Raw genomic sequence first — 19,771 nt, 5'->3', positions numbered from 1 at the left:
GTTGTTTGGCGGGTCTGGGCTGGATTCGAACCCACCACCTTAGGTGTATGTGGCTGGCGCCTTAGCCACTTGAGCCACAGGCGCTGAGCCAAACTGTAAAATTCTTATAAAATACATTTTATTCATTATAGCAGAAGCAAACATAAATCTTTTCTGAGGAAGACACCTTCAATTTGGGCTTCAAATACTCACAAGTAATTTCAGGGGAGCAAGCACAATACACAGTCAAAACAATTCCTCTTGGGAGAGGACAAGAGCCTATAGTAGTGATCATCACCCCCTGCGCCACAGCACACGGGTGTGCCATGAGAGGATCTTTAGGTGTGCTGCAAAAAATTTTAAAGATCATTCATTAAATTAATTTCAAAAGACATTCAAAGCACAGTAAGCATATTCTTTCTTTTAACTCTGTTTTTGATCAACATAATTTAAGTGTGACAAAATGTGGTGTGAGATAAAACAGGCTGAAGAACACTGAGAATGACCAGACCTAAACTTTAACACTAACATGTACTATGCATACTCAGTAAGTGAAACCCGAAAATATTTGTAAAGAACAGCAAACTATAAAAAGTGATGCAGGGCCACGCCTGTGGCTCAAGGGAGCAGGGTGCCGGCCCCATATGCCAGAGGTGGGGGGTTCAAACCCAACCCTGGCCAAAAACTGCAAAAAAAAAAAAAAGCGATGAAGAAGATATGAAAGAAAAAAAAATAGAAGTATCTGTAGTCAAATTCTAGAAAGAAAGGGAAGGGAAGGAAGGGAAAGGAAGAAAAGAAAGGAAAAAAGGAAGAAAGAAAGAGAGAAAAGCAGAAGAAAAGAAAACCCTGAGACCTAGCAAATTCTGTTGTTGTTTGAGGGGGAAAAAATTCCAGCCTTACCTACTTTCTAAACATTCCTCAACTCATTTTATTAGGTTAGCATAACCTGATACCAAAGCACATCAAGAGGAGAATACAGAATAACCTCAGTCATGAATACAGATAGAAGCCTTTTCAACATAAAACTAGCTAGATGAATCCACAGTACATAAAAATGATCCAAGTCAGATACAGCCTAGAGGAAGGCAAAGCTAAATTAACATTAGAAAACCAATTAATATAATTTATCAAACTGACAGTTTAAAAAATTTAACAAAGATAATCTCATTAGATGTAGAAAAAGCATTTCATCAAACTGAGCACTCATTTGTGATGAAAACGTTCAGCAAACTGAAAGTGAAAAATAAACCTTACTTAACTTGATGGTGTTTCCCAAAAATGACCACTAAAGATATAAGTGTTTCTTAAGAAAATAATGCCCATTATCGTCACTTCTATTCTACACCCTGATAAAGGTCCTTAGCCAACAGAATAAGGCAAATTAAGAAATGAAAATACACACATGATATTGCTTAGCTTATCCCTTAGCTTATTCATAGATTTGAAAGGAAAAAAAATCATTATTTTCAGATATTATGTATTTTAAAAACTCAAAGTACATTATAAGAATAAGAATTTAGAAAGGTGAGATGCAAACCAATATACATATAAAATATCTACTTTATTCCTATGTCAGTGATAAAATAAAATGTAAAAAGCAAATACCATGTACAATAGCATCTACTTTATAAAGTACCTATGAAAAATCTAAGATCTACAAATTCTTACAGAAAAAAGGCATAGTTTATAAACAAAATGATGTGTTACAGTAAAATTAAGAGTTTCAGCTCATCAAAAAAACTAAATAGAAAATGGTACTTTTAATACACAAAACTGACAAAAGACTAAAAGACTAGTGTCCTGAAAATGTAAAAAGTGTCTATACAAATCAGTACAAAAAAGACAATGAAAGACAATGAAATAGAAAAATGGGTATTTAACTTTAATAGTTCCCAAGAAAAAATCCAAATACGAAGAAGCTCATCCTCCTTAATAAAACCAGAAAGAGATATCATCCTTCTGCTTAAACTATTTAAGTGTGTCAATACCATGTGATAGTGAGACTGTAGAACAATACTCACATCCTGCTAGTGGGAATATTAATTGTTTAACCGTGGGAATGTTCACAGCCTGCTGGGGTGAGTATTGCTTGTTTAACTGCTTTGGAAAATAGTTTGGTATTTTCCAGGAATTTTGAAGATATAAATTTCCAATGACCCAGAAATTCTACTCCTAACTATGAACTCTTGAGATACTGGGGCACATGTGTACCAAGAAAAATAAAGAAGAATGGTTATAGCCGAGTTTTTCAATATTAGGAAATACAGCAGAATAAATAAATTATGGCATATTCATACAATGGAATAGTATATGCACAATGAATTAGAGAAATGAAAATATACACATGAATATTAATATAAATACACATGTGTTTGTAAAAAGAGGGAAAATTCATCTCCATCATTTAGGGATACACACACAGATGGTAAAACTTAAAAGTGAAAAAAAGCAATTTTCACCAAAATAAGAGTAAGGTTACTTCTGGGCAATGGGCTGGGGTGGGAACTGGTGGAGTTTGGGAAGGGGCACACAACAAATTCTGGTATACTGGCAACATTCTACTTCTTAATCTGCATGACAAATGTACCTTATAATTACTGATTAAGCTATATTTGATTACTCATTGTTCTATATGTGTTACATCATAACACAAAAAAGGAAAATAAGGAATCAAAAAGAAACACACATAAGAGAGACAAAAAAGCAGACAACAAGCTCAAGTATCCTTCAATGAAATCCAAGTAACAGTCCATCCCTATACTAGACTACTATTTCTCTAATTTAATAATACCTTTACCAAGCAGCACCTGTAGCTCAGTTGGCAGGATGCCGGCCACATACACCTAGGGTGGTGTGGAACTCGGCCTAGGCCTGCTAAGCAACAATAACAACTGCAACCAAAAAATAGCTGGGCGTTGTGGCGGGCACCTATAGTAGTCCCAGCTACTTGGGAGGCTGAGACAAGAGAATCACTTAAACCCAAGAGTTTGAGGTTGCTGTGAGTTGTGATGCCACAGCACTCTACCCAGGGCGACAGCTTGAGACTCTGTTTCAATAAATAAATAAATATAATAATACCTTTACCATTCCCATACAATATTATACCTTACAATTTCTAATCCAATAATAACAGAAAGTCTTATTGCCAAGTTTTCTTCTGCTTGACTTCATGTGCTTATGTTTTGCTATCTACAGGAGGACCCATTCTGAAAAAGAAAGCCACAAGCAACTGGCACAGCAGATCCAACTGAATGTTCCAGTACAGGGAACATTTCATAACATTTAATGTTATAAAATTAAACTACTTGTTAAACAGTTAATTAACTTAGTTTTCAATATTTAAGAATATAATTTTTCTTGATATGACATTATTCTGCCCCAGTAACTATTTATTCTAAGATGACATTCTTTAAAGAATCTTAAATTCTCACCTCCGTTCTACATCTTAACAGCCATGTAGGGCAATCTGAATTCTGCTTTTTTATTTAATTGTATGTGAGATAAACTTCAGTTTCCTGGATGTGATTGATAACTAATCCAGTTCCTTCAGGTGAAAGGAAGCTAATGGGGAAAATTTTAATTTAAGAGTTCTCACGTATATGAATTCCAGAAGCTACAAGATCATATGATGTTGCCTTTACAGTTACAAACAAGTATTCTCTAGAATCTTACCTCCTCAAGCACAAGTCGAGTTTGGATGTGTATGGCAAACACACTTCCAGCGCACACATTCCACATACTCTTCAGTCTGCTGCAATCTGGCTACTCTTCATTGTGCCTCAAAGTCACTACCGCTAAAATTAACTTAGTACTTCTCCCCAGACTGGGAAGTCATTATCATGATTCTACTTAATTTCTTAGGAAAATCTTAAGAGTATTTTACTCTTCCTCCACTTAACCACTATATTTAATGTTACCTAGTTCAAAAGTTTCTTTTTTCAAAAAGTCTCTCAAATGTACCCTTTCTCCCCACTGTCACTGCCAGTAACTTTGTCCAGATTTCTTTTGCCACATTCCTAGATTTCTACAACACTCCAGTGTCTCCTGTCTTCCCAGACTCATAATACTTGCCAGACTCATTTCCTTTCAGGAACATTCAACAGTTACAACACCTTGTGCCTGATGTTCACTCACTGCAACCCCAGTTAGGCCCCACTTATCCAAACTTAATTCTCCTTATTCTGAAACACCTCCACTGCTTTTTCCTCCATCATTAAATTCTATTTCTAACATCCACATCAAGTTCTAACGTCTCTCTGTTGATTTCTCTAAAGGGTTTGCAGTTAACATAATTTGATCTTCCCTCTTCAGACCATTTCAGGCATACCAAGTTTATCTCTGCAACTGTACTTTAATATTCAGAAGACAAAGGACGGTCTTATATTCCTTCTTAAAACCCAAAGCATATAGAAGAGGGATAGAAATTTACACTCAGATTTTTTAGAAAAGACAGAAGGGTATTAGAGCCAAGATACTCTATTCTATTATGGTGCTTTGGTTTTGGCTCAGGTAACTGATTACATATCAACAGCCGGTTTGTGATATGGCCAGTGAAACATGACTCACCATTTTGCCAAAATGACCAAACAATCAGCTTCAAGGGGAAAGCTTCTACCAGATTCTGTTTAAACCACTGGATATGTATTCTACTTAAATATACTCTTATTTGAAGGCTTAATCAGAGAATTTTATTAAAAGAATTTGACTGCTAATTTGAACTATGTGCCACTGATATAGAGACCAAAACCCAGAATTTTCTAGGCATCAGGCAAATTACTGACAATCAAAAATCCAAAATTAATGGATGGTACCTGTGGCTCAGTGAGTAGGGCGCCGGCCCCATATACCGAGGGTGGCGGGTTCAAACCTGGCCCTGGCCAAACTGCAACAAAAAAATAGCTGGGCGTTATGGCGGGTACCTGTAGTCCCAGTTGAGGCAAGAGAATCACCTAAGCCCAGGAGGCTGAGGCAAGAGAATCACCTAAGCCCAGGAGTTAGAGGTTGCTGTGAGCTGTGACAGCACTGCACTCTACGGAGGGCTATAAGGGAACCTCTATCTCTACCAAAAAAAAAAAATCCAATAATAATTACTGTCACCAAATTAACTCCCACCTAAAAACAAAGGAAGTCAGGTGGTAGGAATGAGGTCATTTTTCTTACTTTCCCCATTCATAATAGTCCCATTCTCTTCAATGCTACAGAAATTTTACAAAAGCAAAACCATAAAACTATAGCTATATTTCTTCTTACTGTCCAGTCATGATAAAAAATCTCCACATTTTGAAAGAATAAGAATTCACAGACTGTATTCTGCTGTGTCTTTCACCATATAATCGAGAGACTTCTAAAACAAAATCCGGTCTTTTCTTGTGAAAAACTACAGTATTTCCCTCTAATTCTACACTTGTACCTACTTTTAAGATCTGACATCTGGATAATGTTCTTCAGAATTTTAAACTTTTTTTTTAGGTTACACTTCAAATGTTTGATTTGAAGAGGTAGTAGATTTCTTCCCAGAAAATAAGTTAATACAGGTTATTGTACTTTTCTTAAATTTCCTTTTAAAAAGCTGTGTGAGGGATGGGCACATGGTTCACACCAGTAAACCCAGCACTTTGGGAGGCCAAAACAGGACCAGCTCAAACAACACAGCAAGACCTTTGTCTCTACGGAAAAAAAAAAAAAAAAAAAAAAAAAGTTAAAAAACCAAAATTAGCAGTTATTAGTGGTAGTAGGCACCCGTAGATCCAGCTACTTAGGAGACAGAGGCAGGAAGATCACCTGAACCCAGGAGTTAGAGGCTGCAGTAAGCTACAACCATGCCACTGCTGTATAACCCAGGCAACAGAGCAAGACCCTGTCTTTAAAAAAAAGGCTATGTAGGTACAGGTTGAGCATCCCTGATTGAAAAATGTGAAATTCAAAATAGCCCAAAATCTGAAACTGTTTGAGTTCCTCACATGACACTCAAAGGAAATGCTCATCGGAGCATTTCAGATTTTCAGATTAGGGATGTTCAATCAGTAAGTGTAACATAAATATTTTGAAACCAGAAAAAATTCCAAATTCCAAAACACTTCTACTCCTAAGCATTCCCAATAAGGGACATTCAACCTGCATGTGGTTGGTGTTGGGGGTAGTGGTGGTGAAATTACAATAGAATAAGATGGTACCCCTGTTGAGAATACACGTGAAAAACCAAGACCCTACAAAAAATAGTGTAACACAGCAACTCAAATATCTACAGACAGATGAATGTATAAACAAAATATGGTAAATATTTATAATGGAATTACTATTGAACCTTAAAAAGGAAAAAATTCTAACACAGTTCTAGCATGGCTGAACCCTGAAGACACTGCTAAGTGAAATAATAAGCCAATCACAAAGGGCCGACCATGGATGATTCCTCATATGAGGTTCCTAAGGCAGTCAAATTCAGAGAGACAGAAGGATGGGTCAGTTCCAGAAGCTGGGGTAAAGAGGGAATGGGTAATCAGGTTTTAATGGCTACCGAGTTTCAACTACAGAAAATAAAAAAGTTCTGGAGATGAATGGTGGTGATGGTTGCTGTATAACAATGTGAATGTACTTAATTCCACAGAACTGTACACTTAAAAATGGTGAAGATGGCGAATTTTTTTTTTTTTTTTTTTTGAGACAGAGTCTCACTACCCAGTCTCACTACTGGATCAGGTGCGTGGTGTCACAGTTCACAGCAACCTCAAACTCTTGGGCTTAAGAGATTCTCTTGCCTCAGCCTCCCAAGTAGCTGGAACTACAGGTACCCACCACAATGCCTGGCTTTTTGTTGTTGTTGTAGTAGTTGTCATTGTTGTTTAGAAGACCCCAGACCGGGTTCAAACCCACTAGCCTGGGTGTATGTGGCTGGCGCCCTAACCACTTAGCTATAGGCACTGAACGAAGATGGTGAATTTTATGTTATGTATATTTTATCACAATAATAATAAAAACAAAGAAAAATTACACAACTTTTAACTTTGCAGTCTATCTATGTGGTCAATTTTGAGGCAATGTTATCTATTCATTCAATGCTCATGAGTATGAATTATGTGCTAAAATATGTAAGGTGCTGGAGAGAAAAAGATGAAAAACAGGGCAGCACCTGTGGCTCAAAGGAGTAGGGCACTGGCCCCATATACCGGAGGTGGCGAGTTCAAACTTGGCTCCGGCCAAAAACTGCAAAAAAAAGAAAAACACAGTCTGAGGGTTAACTAATTAGAGTGCTGCGGGAACACAAAGCACAAAGCAACTACCCGACGCTAGGGGACTGTGGCGCACTGCCAGTTATACCCCATACCTGCCCTTTCTTCAGTCACTCATATATGCCTCCTGGTGGCCAGAGATCAAGTTCTGACCTTTGAGATACAAGCAGGTATGGAGTGTGGGAGCTTAAGAGACAGCCGGCATATGTCCTTTATCTCTATCATTTCTTCTTATACATCTTGCTACTGAGAACAAAGATACCTAAAATTTTTTGAGGCTGGGTCTTACTCTGTCACCCTAGGATGGAGTGCAGTGGCATGATCATAGCTCACTGTAACCTTGAACTCCTGGGCTCGAGCGGTCTTCTCACCTCAGCTTCTGAAGTAGCTAGGGCTACAGAAACATGCCATCATGCTGGCTCATTATTTTTGAGTTTTAGTAGAGATGGGGTCCACCTGTGTTGTCCAGGCTGGTCTCAAACTCCCAGCCTCAAGCAATCTTCCTGCTCCACCCTCTCAAAGTGCTGAGATTAGAGGTTTGGGTCACCACACCTGGCCAGATACCTTAATTTTGAACCATGAGGACAAAGGTCTAATATGAAAGATAAAGATACCATGAAATGGAAATAATTAATAACTTCGAGGATTAAAATTGTCATCTTAGCTGTATTACTATAAACCGAACTTTTTTTTTTAAACAGGAAATAAAGAAATTCTCCAGTGGTGCTCATAGCTCAGCGGGTAGGGTGCAGACCACATACACCAAGGCTGGCAGGTTCGAACCTGGCCTGGGCCTGCTAAAACAACAGTGACAACTGTAACAAAAAAATGAGCCAGGCATTGTGGCAGGTGCCTGTAGCCCCAGCTACTTGGGAGGCTGAGGCAAGAGAATCGCTTAAGCCCAAGAATAGGAGGTTGCTGTGAGCTGTGACACCATGGCGCTCATTATGTCGCCCTTGGTACAGTGCTGTGGTAGTATCACGAAAATTATGCATGGACTGTTATTTTTTAAATATTTTTGCTCATCAGCTTTCCTTAGTGTTTGTGTATTTAATGTGCAGCCCAAGGCAACTCTTTCTTTCGGTGTGGCCCAGAGAAGCCAAAAGGCTGAATACTCGTTTGTGTCTGGTGTGCCCCAAACCCATTTTTCCCTACACTTGGTAATGTTTAGAAATACATATGCCCTATTATGGCAGAACTGACCATAGCATTTCTTCATTTCTGCTGTATATGTACCACTATAGTTGATTTCAAACTATAGACCAACAGTTTGATTTTATGGGTCAGACCTGGCTCCACCACATCATAGCCATAGTACTTTGAACATATCTTTATCACAGCAATCTTTTTTTTTTTTTTGGCATAACTGTTTTTCTGTTTATTTCAATAAACAGTAAGCTCCTTGAGGGAAGGATCTTTGTTTTAGTACATTCTGGCAGCTGTAACAAAAATACCATAAACTAGGTGCTTTATATACTAGAGAAACTTATTTCTCATAGTTCTGGAGGCTGGTAGTCCAAGATCACCAGAGTGCTGGCAGATTTAGTGTCCAGTGAGTGCCTGCTTCCTGGTTCAAAGATGACCAATGATGGCCTGTGGCTCAAGCGGCTAAGGCACCAGCCATACACCTGAGCTCAGGTTCGAGTCCAGCCCTGGCCTGCCAAACAACAATGACGGCTGCAAACAAAAAATAGCCAGGCATTGTGATGAGTACCTGTAGTCCCAGCTACTTGGGAGGCAGAGGCAGGAGAATCGCTTGAGCCCAGGAGGAGGAGGTTGCTGTGAGCTGTGATATCACAGCACTCTACCCAAGGCGACTGCTTGAGGCTCTGTCTCAATTAAAAAAAAAAAAAAAAGATGATCAATGATGAAGCTTGGATGTGTCCCCTCCAAATCTCATGTTGAAATTTGATCCCCAGTGTTGGAAGTGAGGCTCAGTGGGAGGTGTTCGTGTTATGGGGGCAGATCCTTCAAGAATGGCTTGGGATTTTTCCCTTGGTAATGAGAGAGTTCTCATTCTGTTAGTTCACCTGAGAGCTGGATGTTTAAAAGTCAGTGAGCACTCTACCCTCTCCCTCTTGCCCCTTCTCGCTCCCCATGTGACATGCCTGCTCCCCCTTTGCCTCTTGCCTTCTGCCCCAAAGCGCTCACCAGAAGCAGATGCATAGTCTGCAGAACTAAATAAACCTCTTCTTTACCCAGCCTCAGGTACTTCCTCTATAGCAACACAACTGATTTAACCTCACAAGGTGGAAGGGGAACTCTCATCAGCCCCCTACAAAGCACTAATCCTATTCACTAGGGTTCTCCCCGTATGACCTAATCACCTGCAAAAGGTTCCATTTCCTAATACAATCACCCTGGAGATTAGGCTATAACATATGAACTTTGAGGGCACGCAAACATTCAGTCAACAGCAGGCCTTTTTACCTTAATACCACCCGAGCAAGAGCAAGACCTATCTCTACAAAAAATAGGAAAATTAGCTAAGTGTGGTGGCACATAGCTATGGTCCCAGCTACTTGGGAGGCTGAGGCAGGACTGCATGAGCCCAAGTTTAAGGTTGCAGTGAGTTAAGACAATGCTGTAGGACTCTAGCCCAGGCAATAGAATAAGATATTGCCTCAAAACAAACAAACAAACAAACAAAACTGCCCTAAAATCTAGGGCAAACATTGTTAATATCCTAAAATTTAAGAAAAGGCATTACAGAGGCAAGGTGATTTATATACCAAAAACCATACCTAAGTTTTTTTCATATAGTAAAGTTCTTTACATATAGTCATGTGCTACATAACATTTGGGTCAAAACAGCATATTCAATGGTGGTTCCATAAGATTATAATGGAGTTGGCTTGGCACCTAAAGCCCAGCGGCTAGGGTGCCAGCCACATACACTGGAGCTGTGGGGTTCAAACCCAGCCCGGGCCTGCCAAACAGCTATGACAACTACAACCAAAAAATAGCTGGGCATTGTGGCGGGCACCTGTAATCCCAGGTACTTGGGAGGCTGAGGCAAGAATCACTCAAGCCCAAGAGTTTGATGTTGTTGTGACCTGTGATGCCATGCCACTCTACTGAGGGCAACATAATGAAATTGTCTTTAAAAAAAAAAAAAGATTATAATGGAAATGTCTTGATGATCCTTAACCCTGAGTATGCCTAGTTTTCTGTAAGTGCTTGTGTCTTAGTGTTTAACAAAAAGTTATAAAAAGTTAAAAAAACCTTTAAACTGAAAAATACTTTATGGAAAAAGGATATAAGGAAAGAAAATATTTTTACACAGCTATATGATATATTTGCATTTTAAGCTAAGTAAACTAAGGTCAATTTATTATTAAAGAAAAAAATTTAGGCTTGGCACCTGTAGCTCAAGTGGCTAAGGCGCCAGCCACATACACCTAAGGTGGTGGGTTCGAATCCAGCGTGGGCCTGCCAAACAACAATGATGGCTGCAACCAAAAAAACCAACCGGGCATTGTGGCGGGTGCCTGTGGTCCCAACTAGTTGGGAAGCTGAGGCAGGAAACTCGCTTGAGCCCAGGAGTTGGAGGTTGCTGTGAGCTGTGTTGCCACCGCACTCTACCCAGGGGAACAGCTTGAGGCTCTGTCTCAAAAAAAAAAAAAAAAGAAAGAAAGAAAGAAAAAATTTAAGCGCATTTAGTGTAGCCTAGGCGTACAGTGTTTATAAAACCTACAGTAGTGAACAGTAATGTCCTAGGCTTTTATATTCAAGTACCACTCATTCACTGACTCACCTAGAGCAACTTCCAATCCTGTCATCTCGATTCATTTCAAGTGTCCTATGCAGGTGGTACTCTTTTGTATCTTTTATACTGTATTTCTACTGTACTTTTACTATGTGTAAGCATGTTTAGATACATTAATGCTTACCACTGTGTTACAATTGCCTAAAATATTCAGTACAGTATATGCTATACATGTTTGTAGCCTAGAAGTAACAGTCTATGTGTATAATAGGCTATGCTACTTCCGTTTGTGTTAAGTATGCCCTATGCTATTCAAATGACGAAATCACCACCCAACACGATGTATCTCAGAACATATTCCTGTCAAGTGACTGATGACTGTATTTTTGGAGTCCCTGTTACATGCATACATTTAAAATTTTAAAATTTTAAAGTGACAGTATTTATATTTTAACTGCTATTGTCTTGAATAATATAGAAAGGTGTGGATTTTAAGCTACATTAGTGACCTCAGTAAAAAAAGTCATGTCTCGGCATACTAGCAATATGTCTAAAACAATGGTGAAAAATTACTTGAGCTTCCTATATAAAAATTTTGCGAAGAAACTAACTCCTACCTAGTGCTTGAGAAGTCATATGGAGAAGTGGTTCTCAAATTTAGCTCACATAAGGATAAAAGAGGGCCTATCAAGACAAATTACTGGGCCCCGCCTCCAGAATTTCTGATTTGGTAGATCTGAGGTGTGTCTAGAAATTTTGCATTTCTAACAAGTTCCCAGGTAATTCTGATGATGCTAGCCTAGAACCACACTTTGAGAACCACTGGAACAGAGGCAAAGCTTTGGGGTTAGAAATACCTGTGTTCAAATCCCTGCTTGTCATTTAATATATGGACATAGTTTAACAGTTTTATCCTAAATTTCCTTATGTCTAAAGTGAGAAAGATTAAATTAAGAGAATTAAACAAATAATATATGTAAAGTGCCCAACATATGGTATATGACAGCTATGCATATTGGTTGAATATATAAATGTCATACTTAACAGTACACACTGTTCCAGAGCAAGATGGAGTAACACTCTACCCTGTCTCTCTTACTGAATGCAGCTAAAAAACCTGAACAGAATGCGCGAAGCAGCTATTTAAAGACTCTGAAAAGGAAATGGTAGGAGAAGATCAGAATTCAATGGTAGCACTCTCTGCCTAGACTTAGGGGGAAACCCCAAGTTAAGGCTTAAGCAGCAGAGAAAGAAATCTCCTAGCCTACAGGTACCTAAAATTCTGAGGGAGGGAAAACTTTATGATGTTTGGCTTCTGAAGAACCAGGAAAATCTCAACCTGGATGGGTTAATAAACAGATATCAACCTTGAGATGATACAATGTTATAATTATTTGATAAAGACTTTTATTATTATAAAGCAGCTTTACAAGAATACTCTAAGGGAGAGGCCAAGGCGGTGGATTGCCTGAGCTCACAGGTTTAAGACCAGCCTGAGCAAGAGCGAGACTCCTGTCTCTAAAAAAAAAAAAACCCCAAACTAGTTGGGTGTTGGGGCAGGTGCCTATAGTCCCAGCTACTCAGGAGGCTGAGCCAAGAGTTGAGCCCAAGAGTTTGAGGTCTATGACGCCATGGCACACTACTGAGGGCAACAAAGTGAGACTCTGTCTCAAAAAAAACTCCAAGGGCAATTACTCTTGAAACACAAACACAAACACAAACACAAAAACAAAGAAATTAAGCAATGCACTTATAAATAATCCACAGGTTAAAGAAGAGGAAGTCTCAAAGGCAATTAGAAAGTATTTTCAACTGCAAGAAAATAAAAACACATCAACATTCATATTATGCAGTTAAGCAATGCTCAGAGAAACATCTGTAGCTTTAAATGCTTATATTAACAAAAAAGATTCTCACATCAATAACCTAAGCATCTGCCTTAAGAAGCTGAAAGAAAAGCAGGGCAAAATGAACCCAAGTCAGGTAGAAAGAGAATGGTGCTTTCCCTCTATGATCGAGAACAATCATTTCTTCAACATTGTACTTGAAGTTCTAGCCAGTAAGAGAAAGCAAGAAAAACAATGCATACTGATTAGAAAGAAATAAAATTGTCCCTATTTGCAGACATGTCTGTCTACACAGAAACCTCAAGGCTATCCAAAAAAATCCTCCTAGAGCTAATGAGTAAGATTACAAGGTCAACACAAGAATCACTCATATTTTCATATTCTAACAATGAACATTTGGAAACTAAAAATTTTTAATACCATTTATAATGCTCTGAAAAAGTGAAATACTGAGATATCAAATCTAACAAAGGATGTACAGGAGGTGTTTGCTGAAACTAAACTATGAAAGAAATTTTAAAAAGATATAGAGAGCTGTATCACATCCATTGATTAGAAGAATCAACATAGTAAAAATGATGCTATTCTTCCCATTTGATCTACAAATTAAACACAATCCTGATCAATCTCGCCCTAGGCTATTCCTTGTAGATGCAGGCAAACCAATTCTAAAATCAAAAACAAAGGAACTGGAATAGCCAGTTACGACAGTATAGTATAAGAAAAGGGACAGATGCACGAAAGAGAACAGAGTTGAGAAAGAGACCCACACAAATATGTCCAACTGATATCTGACAATGGTGCAAAGACAACTCAATGGAGAAAGGACAGTCTTTGCAAAAAAAACCACAGTTGTTGTTAACAATTGGACACCCATATGCCAAAATTTAAATTTCAACCTCAACCGAAATTTCACACCTTATATACAAATTACTCAAAATGGACCATAAATCTAAATGTAAAATGCAAACTATAAAACTTTTAGAACACAAAAAATAAAATTATTATGACATGAAGTTAGGCAAAGAACTTTTAGACATAACATCAAAAGAACAATCCACCAAAGAAAAATAATTATAAACAGGGCTTAATCAAATTAAAAATTTTTGTTCTATGAAAGACTGAGAAGAGAATGAAAAGCAAACTACAGAATGGGAGAAAGTATTGGCAAATCACAAATTTAACAAAGGATTTGTATCCTGGATATGAAAGGAACTCTCAAAATTCAACAGTGAGGAGGCATAGAACATACAGTTTAAAAACAGACAAAACACTTGAACAGAGAACTCACCAAAGAGAGTATGTAAAAGGCAATTAAGTACATAAAAAGATGATGTTGATTATTAGCCACTGGGAGAAATCCACATTAAAGCAAAAATGATGTAAAAACAGATTAAAATAAGAGGTAATGATAACATTAAATGCTGGAGAAGATGAAGAGCAACTAGAACTCACACACCACAGCTATTGGGATGCAAAATAAGACAGCCATTCTTGAAGACAGGTGGCAATGTCTTATAAAGTTAAACGCACACTTACCATAAGACCCAGCAATCTCAACCCTTGGTATTTATGCTGGAAAAATAAAAACTGTGTTCACATAAAAACCTATAAATAAATGTTTATAATAATTCTATTCAAAATTGCTTCAAACTAGAAATATCCCTCTACAGGATAAATAAACTGTAGTGCAGCCATACACTGGAATATTATTGAGCAATAAAACAGAATCAACCACTGATACATACAACAACCTGGATGAATTTCAAAGACATAATGCTGAGTAAAAAAGCCAGCCTTGAACGGTAACCTACAATATAATTCCATTTATAAGACACCAGTTGTTATCAGGCTTAGGGCAGGATAACCAGAGGTTAGGAATGTGGGACAAAGGGTTAGCACCCGAAGTTACTTTTGGGAATGGAAGGGTTCTTTATCTCAACTGTGGAGGGGGTTACATGAATGTATGTATGAGTTACAATTTATAGAACTATATGCCAACCAAATAACCAAATTTACTGTATGTTAATGTTAAGCATGCCAAAACCTTTTAAAAGTACATAGTATAAATTATCTCAGAACTTTCTAATGCTTTACAAATTAAGGTTCAAAAGTAAATCTTTTGAGCATAGGTATATCTGTGAAATGGAAGAATAAAGAGATACTGGAAGGAGATTTACAAAATTACCTACAAAGATATGACATGGATATAAATTCTAGACTCAAACAACTATATCCCTCAACCAACCACAAAGGCTATTATTACCTAGTGTCAACAAAACACAAATATTTAATATCACCAAGTGACAAAGATAATCTGAGACAAAACAAACAGAGCATATAGAAACCAGACAGAAGTCTGAATAAAGATTACACATTCATGCAACTGGTCCTTGGAACAGAAATAACAATACTATCCATTGTAAGTATGGAATGAGCTTTGTTTTTTCTAATAGCGGTCACAGATTTACACTAATTTATTTGTATTTTCCTCACTTGATTCCCCTTGGCATCAAAAACATGCACTTCGAGGAATGCTGACTGGGATGAAACATTAAGACTGGTCATAGGTGTACCACTCTAAACCATCCTAAGAAGGCATGAAAAAAAAATTTTTTTTCCTCTAAGAAAATAACCCCACAGCACATCTGTACACCAAAACACACAAGAGGATTATAATTCAAAGATAACTACTCATTGTCTGTAAATATATATATTTTTGAATGGCTGCCATAAAGGTTGGTAGTAGATGATTAAAAGCCTTTTATTTAAGTAAGTGACCTATCTCACTGTCCCTAACATTTCCCAATTCTTAACGCATTAAATGTAAGTTTAATGTGGGAGCACAGGTTGGTTCAAATGACAATAGTGCTAGTATAATTTCTGAACCTTAAATCTTCTGAGGATATGAGCTGTAAGTAGAAAATCCAGCTTCCTATTTTTATGTGTGTGTTTGATTATGCTAAAATATAAAATATGGGGCAATTAAAAAATTGACAATAAATATTTAGCTATTAATCAACAAGTTAATTACTGAATACTTAAAATATTCCAAGCCCTAGCTGACACTGGCTTACGTCTATAATTGCAGCACTTTGGGAGGCTGAGGTAGGAATCACTTAAGCCTAGAAGTTTGAGATAACATAGGGAGACTCCATTCCTTCAAAAGAAAAAAAAAAGTAAGAAAATAGCCAGGTGTGGTGGCAGGAGCCTGTAGTCCTAGCTACTTGGGAAGCTGACACAAAAGATCTGCTTGAACCTCAGAGTTTGAGGCTGCAGTGAACATGATCACACCACTGCTTTCCAGCCTGGCTAGGTAGCAGAAAGAGACCTGTCTCAAAAGAAAAAAAATTAAAAAGAAAGAAAGAAAAATAAAATAGGGGAAAAAAAAAATCCAAGCCCTAAGGGTCACACAAAAGAGAGATCAAAATGATGCAGGTCTGCTCAGTGGTTAGGGTGCCAGCCACATACACCAAGGTTGGCAGGTTCAAACCCAGCTGGAGACTGCTAAACAACAATGACAACTGCAACAACAACAATAAAATAGCCAGGCACTGTGGCAGGCACCTGTAGTCCCAGCTACTTGGAAGGCTGAGGCAAGAGAATCACTTAAACCTAAAACTTTGAGGTGGCTGTGAGTGGTAACGCCAACGCACTCTACTGAGGGTGACATAATGAGACTTTGTCTCAAAAAAAAAAAAAAAGCCCTGTAAGATAATTAAATACCAGAACTGTAAATAATAAAGTACTATGTGGAACAATTGAAGAGTAATGTCAAAATAGATATCAAAACATTTTTTAACAAGTCTCCTATATGTATCTCTTCCATAGAAGAGAAAATAAATTCACCTGAAGTAGAGAGGCACTGTGATAAACTAGAGTCTAGTAACCTGTCTCAGTTATGCCATAAAAACACTTCTGGATAAGTCCTAACTGCTCTACAGTGTCTAGTTAGTAGACATGACACCTGACACAAAGAGGACATTTGTTCATTCACCTCTGATTTGGACCTGGATAAGCAAGAAAGGAGAGGCAGGCAGAGACTCCTTCTAGAAGGAACTCTTTAGGATGTCTGCACCTGAGAACAGCAAGTTCGCTGCTTAAATTTAAGACTGCATTCTCACAACCAAGTGAAAGGAAGGATGCTGACACCCAAAAGGAAGAGCTGGCTGCTCTCCTTGCCTCCTCCAGAGTACAAATACTTATTCAAGAACCTCAATGTCCTGGGCCCAGCTGCACTGGCACCTCACAGTCCCAGGGACCCCCTATGATGCATCAGCTGTCTGGCTCAGTTTCACTCTAGAAAAATAGAAAATTGGGCCAGATCCCATACATCATAATCTACAAATATAATGAATTAGAAACACTAACCAGAGAACACAAAGCATAAAAATTTGTCAGCTGTAGTAAGAACAGCTTATTAAATTTGCTCTCTGGACTTTGTTTTAGAAGAAATATCAAGCTGTTTTAGAAATGCCCAGTTGGAAACGCAAATGCTACTGAATTCCTTAAAAGAAAGATTCTTACCTTAGTCTCAAAATATTGAAATGGCTAAATCTCACAGTAAAACAAATCTATGCAAAAATTCACCATTGTTCTTCACAAACTATGTTCTTCAGAACAACAATGTTCCTGTAAATCAATTAATGCTAGTACCTCTACAATACTAAGAACAGAATTCCCTCCCACCCATGTTGGCAGGAATCAAGAAAAGATCAAGTGTACCATTAAGTTACAGACCTCAAATCCAGAAGGAGATGAAAACAATCTCAACAGTTACTGAATGATGCCAATCACTCTACAATCTTAACAGTTAGTAATGATGCCAATCACTCTACATGGATTACCTTATTTAGGTTCTTGCAAGGATCCTATAAGGTACTGGTTAATACTACTATTTCAGTGATGAAAAAATTCAGGTTCAGGAGGTTAAATAACTTGCCTACAGCTACAGAGCCATTTACAAAGCCTAAAAATGAGTTAATAAAGAATGAACCACTAGCCTTCAAGACAACACACACTTATCAGTGAACACAATCATTCCCATCCTTTTGGCACATAGAGCCCTACAGTGAAGGTGCTGGCCATCAGATCATCATGATTTGATAGTCTTCAGTATACATTTTAAAATTTGCTTTGTTTTCTATATTAGTCTTCATTAGGTTTGCTTAGAATGAAATCAGTGCACCTGACAAAACTAAGCTTCTGGACCTGCAACTGCTGAACGATAGACTCTAGACTTGAAGGTCTTTTCTGGGGTCCTGTATGGGGGTACCTCCCCAGAGGACACCTCTATTTCCTTGTTCATTAACTACAACATTCCTCTGTCTCTTGAATGTTATTAACCTTCTGCTTTAGATTTCTTACATGTCCTATATATAAGCAAAAGCTGTGTCACTAGAGTGAGTGCCTGAACAGCACCAGGTTCATATCCTTAGAAGCCAGGGCCACACAGCAAATGTAGTATTTTATTAAGACAAATAAAAACAATGATTTCCATTCTTTTTTTTGACATTAGTCCATCCACCCCTGCAAAGAAATGGGCAGTAACAGTGACTGAGAAAGCAAAACCAAAACCTCTTGAAAAAACAGCTCTGGAAAAAGGAGAAAAGGAAAGAAAGTTAATACTAAATCTACTCAAGCCCTTACAGAAGTGCTATACAGAAACTTACTTTTGCGTTAGGAAACATGGGAGACTGATTTAGCCTGAAAAAAGTAAGATGTATATTACAGACATAGTATAAGAATAAACATCCCTTTCATTAAATCTAAAGGGTGTCCTAAAGGTCGCCAGAAAAACTAACACACTTGTATTATATTTTTTATATTTATATATCAACATGTAGAGAAATATTTTGTAAAACTTTGTAATGAATATTTTATAAATAAAGGTAAATTTAGCTACAATTTCCCATTTCCCCTATGTATGGGGACACCTTGCATAAAGCTTAAGCTAAAGAATCTACAAAAATGGGGGGGGGGAGTAAAGGCATGATCAAGATAAGAAAAGTTAAAACTCACTTAAATCCACCTTCCCTCATCCCTCTCCTCATCATTAGTTTTCTCAGAATTTTAAAAATTAAAGTATGTTACTCTTTGGATGATTATGAACATAGTATGTACTTATTGTAGAAAATGTGAAAAATATTATAATAAACTAATGTTAACCTAATTTAGCATTAAAATATAGTACACACTTATTATAGAACATGTGAAAAATTATCTATAATCTACCCCCTCAAAGTTAGCATATTTTATTTTATATACTATTAAATAAATGTTTCCTTTTTGAGACACTCCAAAGTATCAGCTCACTTTTTCCATTCACTACAATGTAAACATTTCTTACACCCTTAAACATCCTAACACTCATGAGTTTTATTTCCTGCCAGTTATTTTTACTATAATCAGTACACTAAATAAAAATTTTAAAGACCATGATTTGTAATGGAATTATAGCATTTGGTTACATGGCTATTGCATAATTTAATCATTTGAGAAGCTTCTAATTATTTTTAACATTATAAATACCACTGTAACGATGGATAAGTAACAAACACATATTTGTATGCATTGCTTATTTTCTTATGATAAATTCCTAAGCATGGTGCTTGCTTTGGCAGCACAAATGCTAAAATTGGAATGATACAGAGAAGATACATCCATGGCCCCTGCGCAAGGATGACAGGCAAATTCATGCAGTGCTCCACATTTAAAAAAAAAAAAAATTCTCAAGGATGAAATTTTGGGACAAAAAGTGTAAGCATTTTAAGGATTATGATGAACATTGCCAAACTGTCAGTTAGAAAGCTGCACCAATGTATGCTCTCACCAGCAGCAGATATCTGCCAACACTTGGTTCTTTTCTATGGAAGACAACTATGGAGCATGCAATTAATGACAAAATAACTCTAACCTCGTAGGCTTTTTCAGTAATCTTTTTTAAGCTTAGAAGAAAGTCTTTTCAAAAGTAGTATCTCTCATAGTAAATATTCATCTATGGTTGAACA

At 37.5% G+C, this 19,771-nt stretch overlaps 1 protein-coding gene and 1 non-coding gene across 2 annotated transcripts in view; one reads left to right on the top strand and one right to left on the bottom strand.

Annotated features, from left to right (window-relative positions):
- Positions 1-19,771, bottom strand: part of SOCS5 (suppressor of cytokine signaling 5) — a 73,300-nt gene that overhangs the window by 33,689 nt on the left and 19,840 nt on the right. The gene's annotated exons all lie outside the window — the stretch shown is intronic.
- On the top strand, positions 19,369-19,477 carry LOC111724607. Its single transcript, XR_002772878.1, has one exon. It is a non-coding gene; the product is annotated as a U6 spliceosomal RNA (small nuclear RNA).

The sequence above is a fragment of the Otolemur garnettii genome, unplaced genomic scaffold (genome assembly GCF_000181295.1).
Source record: "Otolemur garnettii isolate 467f Iridium unplaced genomic scaffold, OtoGar3 scaffold00024, whole genome shotgun sequence".
Classification (NCBI taxonomy): Eukaryota; Metazoa; Chordata; class Mammalia; order Primates; family Galagidae; genus Otolemur; species Otolemur garnettii.
This window is presented reverse-complemented; position numbering and strand designations above follow the sequence as displayed.